The following is a 6,526-nucleotide window of genomic DNA, read 5'->3' on the forward strand; positions in this document are numbered from 1 at the left end:
TTGACAAGGGTGTTCTCTATGTGTGATTGTTTTATATGCAATTCGCTAGAGATTACATATAAACTATTGCTTAAGCATGCTCGCAAATTTTTTCCCATATTGATTTATAAATAATTAATTGTCATTTTTATGTAATTACAAGGGCACTGACAGTGAGAGCTCTCTCTATATTTGATTTACATAAAATCTATAAGATATTACATGTAATTGTCACATTTACAAGTGAAGATTCAACAATTTTACATGAAGGATAACAAAATTTTCAATAGAAAAAAGTAAATGTCTTGGGGGATCATGAATAAAAAAATATGAAAAAAATAACTATATTTCCAATAGTTTTAGTCTGTTATTGTGCCAAGTGCAAACCAAATGATAAACAAAAATCATAAAATATATCATGGGGGTAAGAACAACACGATGCCTATATTAAATTACATCCCACCCTATACAAGAAGCAAAAGGGAAATGCTCACAATAAGTTCTCCCTTTTTAAATATTATACATTGTATTGTAAGCCATAACTAGTAAAAGATGTGGATTCAATAATGTAACATGGAAGACAATTGAATTGTCCTAAAAAATAAGCAAATTTGAAGAGTGATAATGTACAATAATAATTTCAATGAAAAACATTAATTTCATTAGATTTGTTTTATCTTTTTGTCAAATACAATCAAAACTTAAGTCAAAACTCGTGCGTTGCATGGATAATAAACAAATTAGATTGCCATATCCATTCTAATTACCATAGTGTCAAATAATTTTGTTAGAGTATAAATATATCAATAAACCAATGTTTAAATAAATTCTAGCTATAAACATACTTGAGCTATTAAGTTTCAATATTTGATTTTTCGTTACATTATTTTTTAATATACATGATTTAAATTATTTGAATGATATCAATAAATAAATAAATATATATATATATATGAATTTTTAATATTTAATGATGATCAACATAAATTTACCACAGGGCACCCCATATTGCAAAGACCATAGGACATCTTATATTAAAAAAATATATCATGCGGGGTTAAAAATAACATCATACTCATGTTAAATTACATCTTACCCTATACAAAGAAGGGGGATAGTTATAAATATACTTTAAAATACAATCACAATTTCATTCAATCTTTCAAGGAAATCTCTTGATAGCATTTTCTTGTAGCTCGTTTGTGTTATGATATGCGTGAGTTGAATTTACAAGAGCTTCCTAACTAGAGATTATTTTTTCTCATCTTCATACAAAACCTTTTGATTTAGTCTGTCTAAATCATGATGCTTGAAATAAAAATTAGTAGCCATCACAAGTGGGTCATTTATGCCATGCTACATTCATCCAAAATGGAATGATTAACTAGAAGCCAAGAGTGCTATTTAAGTCAATACATAAGCCAAAAAATAATAACAAATAGAAATGAGAGATCATTTTAAAATGTTATTAATGAAGCGAAAAACAATGTCATAAAACATTTTTCTTAAATTTTAAATTGAGTCACAAATGCCATGCTTTTTGAAAATGACTATGCTTGATAGCTTTCAACTAAGTCTAAGGTAATGAAAAGAATTAACATAGTGAGGCAAATTGGTTTTGACATCCACTGAGCAACCTAGTATATACACTTTACTAAATAAAACAATGCCATATTTTTACTTTAAAGAACAAGAAAAATAAACCAAGATGAGCCGTGGGAATTAGCAAAAATTTCACATAACCACGAATATCAACTTACAAGTGTGGCCCAAAGAAGTAACATTATGAAGAGTTATCTAAAAATTTTTAAGTTGAGAAATGCATACTTTTCAAAATGTTAGCAAATATGCCATTTAATTATTCATTAAACTAAGAATGCAAAGCATCAATACAACCTAAAGAACAGCACAAATGGCTTATGCACCAATTTAACCTAATTTCCATGAAAGAAAAAAAAAATACCAGAAGAACCAAGAGTTTCCCTCACTTTAATCAAACATCAGGCTGATAACAAAAAGAAAAGAAAGTAGAGGTTATTTTTATATCATAATGTAACAATCTTACTTAAAGAACTATCATTCCTGACATTCATAAATTTTGGTTCAAGAATTTAAGTTTCCATTATAATAGTTTCATGAAAGTGTTTAAAATTTCTAGTAACTTCTTCATAGGCACCACACTTAAATATGTCCTTAAAGACTTATGGGTACACAAGGCTTAACAATATATCATCTCAAAAGACATTTTTAGGTAATGTGTGCTTTAGACTTCAAAGACTCTTGAACTTTATTATCCTCAATTGTTGATTCTTGTTTACTCTTCTTATTTATATATCCAAAAATATTGACTTGCAAAATATGTCCTTGATTCATCATCTAATGGTAAGTCTTCAGTTTTATTTTGCCAATTCATTGGTTTGTTTTTCCCATTCCGTTGGATAGATGCAATCACTTTTGAGATTTGATCTTTGTAGTATAGTTTCTTTTTTGTAATAAACTCTTATATCTATTTCTTAATACCTATTTTAATTTTTATCACGTAGGGAAAAAGCTGAAAAGAAGGTAACAGGCTCTCCGTGAATGTAGTTGCCTCTTTTACTTTTTGATGCTTAAACTTTCATCAATTGCTATAAAACAGACATAATGACTTGTACATGTTTTTAAGAGTTTATAATAGTTTTTCATTGCCACTTATTCTCATTTAGGTGGGCTTTGCCCATAAAGTAAAAAAATTAAACAAAGTTTAACAATATATTATCAATTCTAACCAAAGTTGGCAAAAAAATAAAAAATAAACCTAGCAAATTCATGAAAGAGATGTGGATTTCAATTCTCAAAGTGCCCTTAAGAAAGGACGATGATGCATGAAAGTGAATGAGACTATGGCTAAAAGTAAACCAAGGGTGAACAGAGCTGATAAGTGAAGGCTTGAACTAGGAGGCTTAAGGGGTGGTCGATAGTAAGGCAAATGATGGCAGAGACTTAGGTGTGATGGATTTGAAGGTTGCTGGCGGTGAAAGTGAATGATGAGACATGAGTACACGTGTAGGTATAGGAAGGGCTTGAAGGTTCGAGAGACTTAGGGCTTAGGAATTTCAAAGGAGCATGGTTAAAAGTGTTGTTTTACAGAGAGTTTAAAGAAAATTAAGTGCAATGGCATGAGTGGTGATGAAGGCAAGTTTAAGAGTGATCAACAACAATGGAAGTGAGATGGCAAAGGAGGAAGGTGATGGCTTGGAGAGGCAGGGGCACCAGAAATCATCTCTGATTTACTGTATTGTTTTCTCCTAATAACAAAGGGCATTTTGATCCATTTTTCTCATCCTTTTTTAAGTAAAATGATAAGTTTGATCCTTCAAGAACATTTGGTCTTTGGGACTGATTTGCTTTTTAACCTATTCTTTTTGACCAATTTTTCCTTTTTAAAATCAAGGCCCTTTTTTAAATTCAATTTGCAATCATTTTAATGTCTTATAGCTCAACATCTACCAACTTGTCACTTTCCCAATCCATCAAGTGAACTCATATGATTCAAAAGTTTCAACAAGAAATTGAAATTGAAATATTCACAACCTATCTGCTTATATATAAATAAATTAATTTTTAAGTATAATTTATTACAAATTTTATTTATTTTTGATGATCATAAAGTAATAATGATGATATTGGATTATATTTAGGGACATTCTTAACTTGTAATACTATTTTAGATACATAAAAAAAATTAATGATCTCACAACTTATTGTTTGATTCAAAAATGTTTCAATATTTTTTCTTATAAAAATGAATTTTTATTTATATAGAAAGAATGACAAATAAATCCCTCTAAAATAGAAAAATGACAATATAATCTCACAAAATTGATAATGCCTTCTAAGTCTCGAGGGACCTATTTGTCATTAACGTTCTTAGTGAAATGACAAAAATACATCTTAATTTTTAAAAAGTGCAATAATTTTTTTTTCCATTCACAACTTTAGTTATGAGGTTCACACCTTTGATTTAGCAAATGACTAAAGTGATTTGGGTATTTATATTTTTCTCACTATTTTTTTAATAAGCACAATGCAACAAAATAAAAAAATGGCATAAGAAAATTGTAAATGCTTACACTACTCTGTTGTTCATTTGTTAAATTAGAGTTATGAATTTTAAAATTAAAGTTGTGAATAAAAAAACTTTGGGCTCATTTTTTTTGGTTTATTTCATAAAAAAATCACTTATTTTTTAAAAAATTTATTTTATGAGTTCGCATGATATTTGTTTAAACTTTTAAAAAGAATCAAAATTTAAAAAAAAATTAATTATTTTAAAAAGCTACTTTGAGCAGCTTCTAAAAATAATTTAATGCAGTAGATGAAATAGAATTTTAAAGAGACAGAATATATAAAGATATTATAAAATTTTAAAATAATATCATAATAAATTATTTTTATAAAATAAAAATAACTAATCAATGATCATTAACTAATAATCACTTTTTTACTATTGCAACCAAACATAAAATAATGCATTCTTTTTATGAAATATCTAAAAAATAAATATCTTTTCATAAAATTTTTAAACTACCTAAAATTAACTTATTTTTAATCTTAAATAAATGGGCTTTTTATTGAATTTTGCTAATTGAAGAAAAATAATGAGAGAAAGTAATGAATGGCTAAACTATTTTAATTATTTACTGAATTTGAGTTGTGAATTTTAAAACTAAAGTTGTGAATGAAAAAATTTTTGTTGCACTTTTTTTAATTAAGAGGTATTTTTGTTATTTCATTAAGAATATTAATAACAATTAAGCCTATTAGAACTTAAAAGACATTATTACATTCCGCAATATCAAATTGCCATTTTTCTATTTTAAAGAGATTTATTTGTCATTCTTCTTATAATTATATGGTGTTTAATTGGTTAAAATATACATTTAGTTTTTTAACTTTACACAACGTTTCATTATATTCTCTTAATTTTATAAAGTATTTTTTTAATTATTTAACTTTAATACTGTTAACTTTATCCTTTTACATTAAACTTTTAAATGTTAATAAAATATTTTTAAATGTTAACATATTAAGTTTATTTTTTTAAAATAATAATGTTTGATAAAAAAATAATAATAAATTTTTAATTTTATTCATCATTCTCACTCCACATTACAATATAATTTATTATTAATTAATTTATATTTATCAAAAAGTTAGTTAAGATATTAATTTTTTAAAAAGATACTTTATAAAATTAAAGAATCAAATTAAAACCTTACATAAAATTAAAGGATTAAAAATATGTTTTAACTTTTTTAATTTTACTCATCATTCTTCCCCCACATTACAATATAAGTTATTATTAACTTATTTACATTTATAAAAAAGTCAGTTAAAATATTAATTTTCTAAAAATTTACACAAGTTTTCAATTATGCCTTGAGAATAATAATACACAGATTAATTTATTTAAAATATCCTCATTAATTACTTGATAAAGTAATGATGTGGTTAAGAAAATATTAAAGGAAAAATAATAAAAAAATCTATTTAAATTATGTAAATGATGGATTGATCCCATGAAATAACATAATTTTTTTGGAGTCTCGTGAGATTTTTCTATTATTAGAGAATTAAAGAAAATGATCAAATTGACCTCGAATAGAACAAAAATCTTAAGCCTCAATGCATAGTCATTTTTGTGCATTTTTGCCTCTGCTTCGTCTTTTTGTTCTTCTCCTCTTCTCTTCTTTGTACTCTGCTTTTAGTCCGTTTCTTTGTCCTTCTCTTTCTCCTTCTCGTATATTTTATTTCTTTTTGAGTTTTTGTACGTGAGTTCCTCTGTTAGTTGTGCTGTATGTAAGTTTCTTTTTCTCCTTAAAAATTTCTCTTCTTATATGTGATATTTGAAGTTGATGTGGGCTCATGTGCACAAATGATCGACGTATTCATTTTTTTCATGATTAAAGTCTTTAATTTTCTTTGCTATACGTGAGTATGGATGCTTGCTCATAGATAAATGATAGATGATATGTCATTTTTAATTGTGTTGTAAATGCATAAACGAAAGTTGTGAATGACCAATACAAAATTGTGAACATAAAAATTAAGAAATAATTATTGTTGGATAAAACATAACATATATATGATTATTATATTTGAAAAATAGACATGTTGATGAATGATTTTTTTATTGTTTCAAGTTGGCATGAGAGATGGTTGACATGTTGAGATGACACCAAAAGATTTAACCCTTTATATATTTTTGTCAAAAGGGTTAATAGAGTATTTTGATGCAAATTGTAAATCATGTCCTTAATAACAACAAAATCTTAGGTGGTTGTCACTTTTTAAAGTTTTTTATCATTTAAATTAATAAAAGTAATTTTTTTTAATTAGAGTGGTAATTTATTTTTGTTGATTTAGTCAATTTACAAAGGATACTGATAAATTATAATTTCCTGTTACATTGTTGTGAAGCTAGGGACAAAAATTGTTAATGTAGGGACAAAAGTTGTAAATAAAAAGTTATAAATTTTAAGCACTTAATGCACATTAGAACCTG

This window comes from Prosopis cineraria, unplaced genomic scaffold, assembly GCF_029017545.1.
Source record: "Prosopis cineraria cultivar Desert tree isolate PC_DT_omini unplaced genomic scaffold, ASM2901754v1 PC3, whole genome shotgun sequence".
Taxonomy (NCBI): domain Eukaryota; kingdom Viridiplantae; phylum Streptophyta; class Magnoliopsida; order Fabales; family Fabaceae; genus Prosopis; species Prosopis cineraria.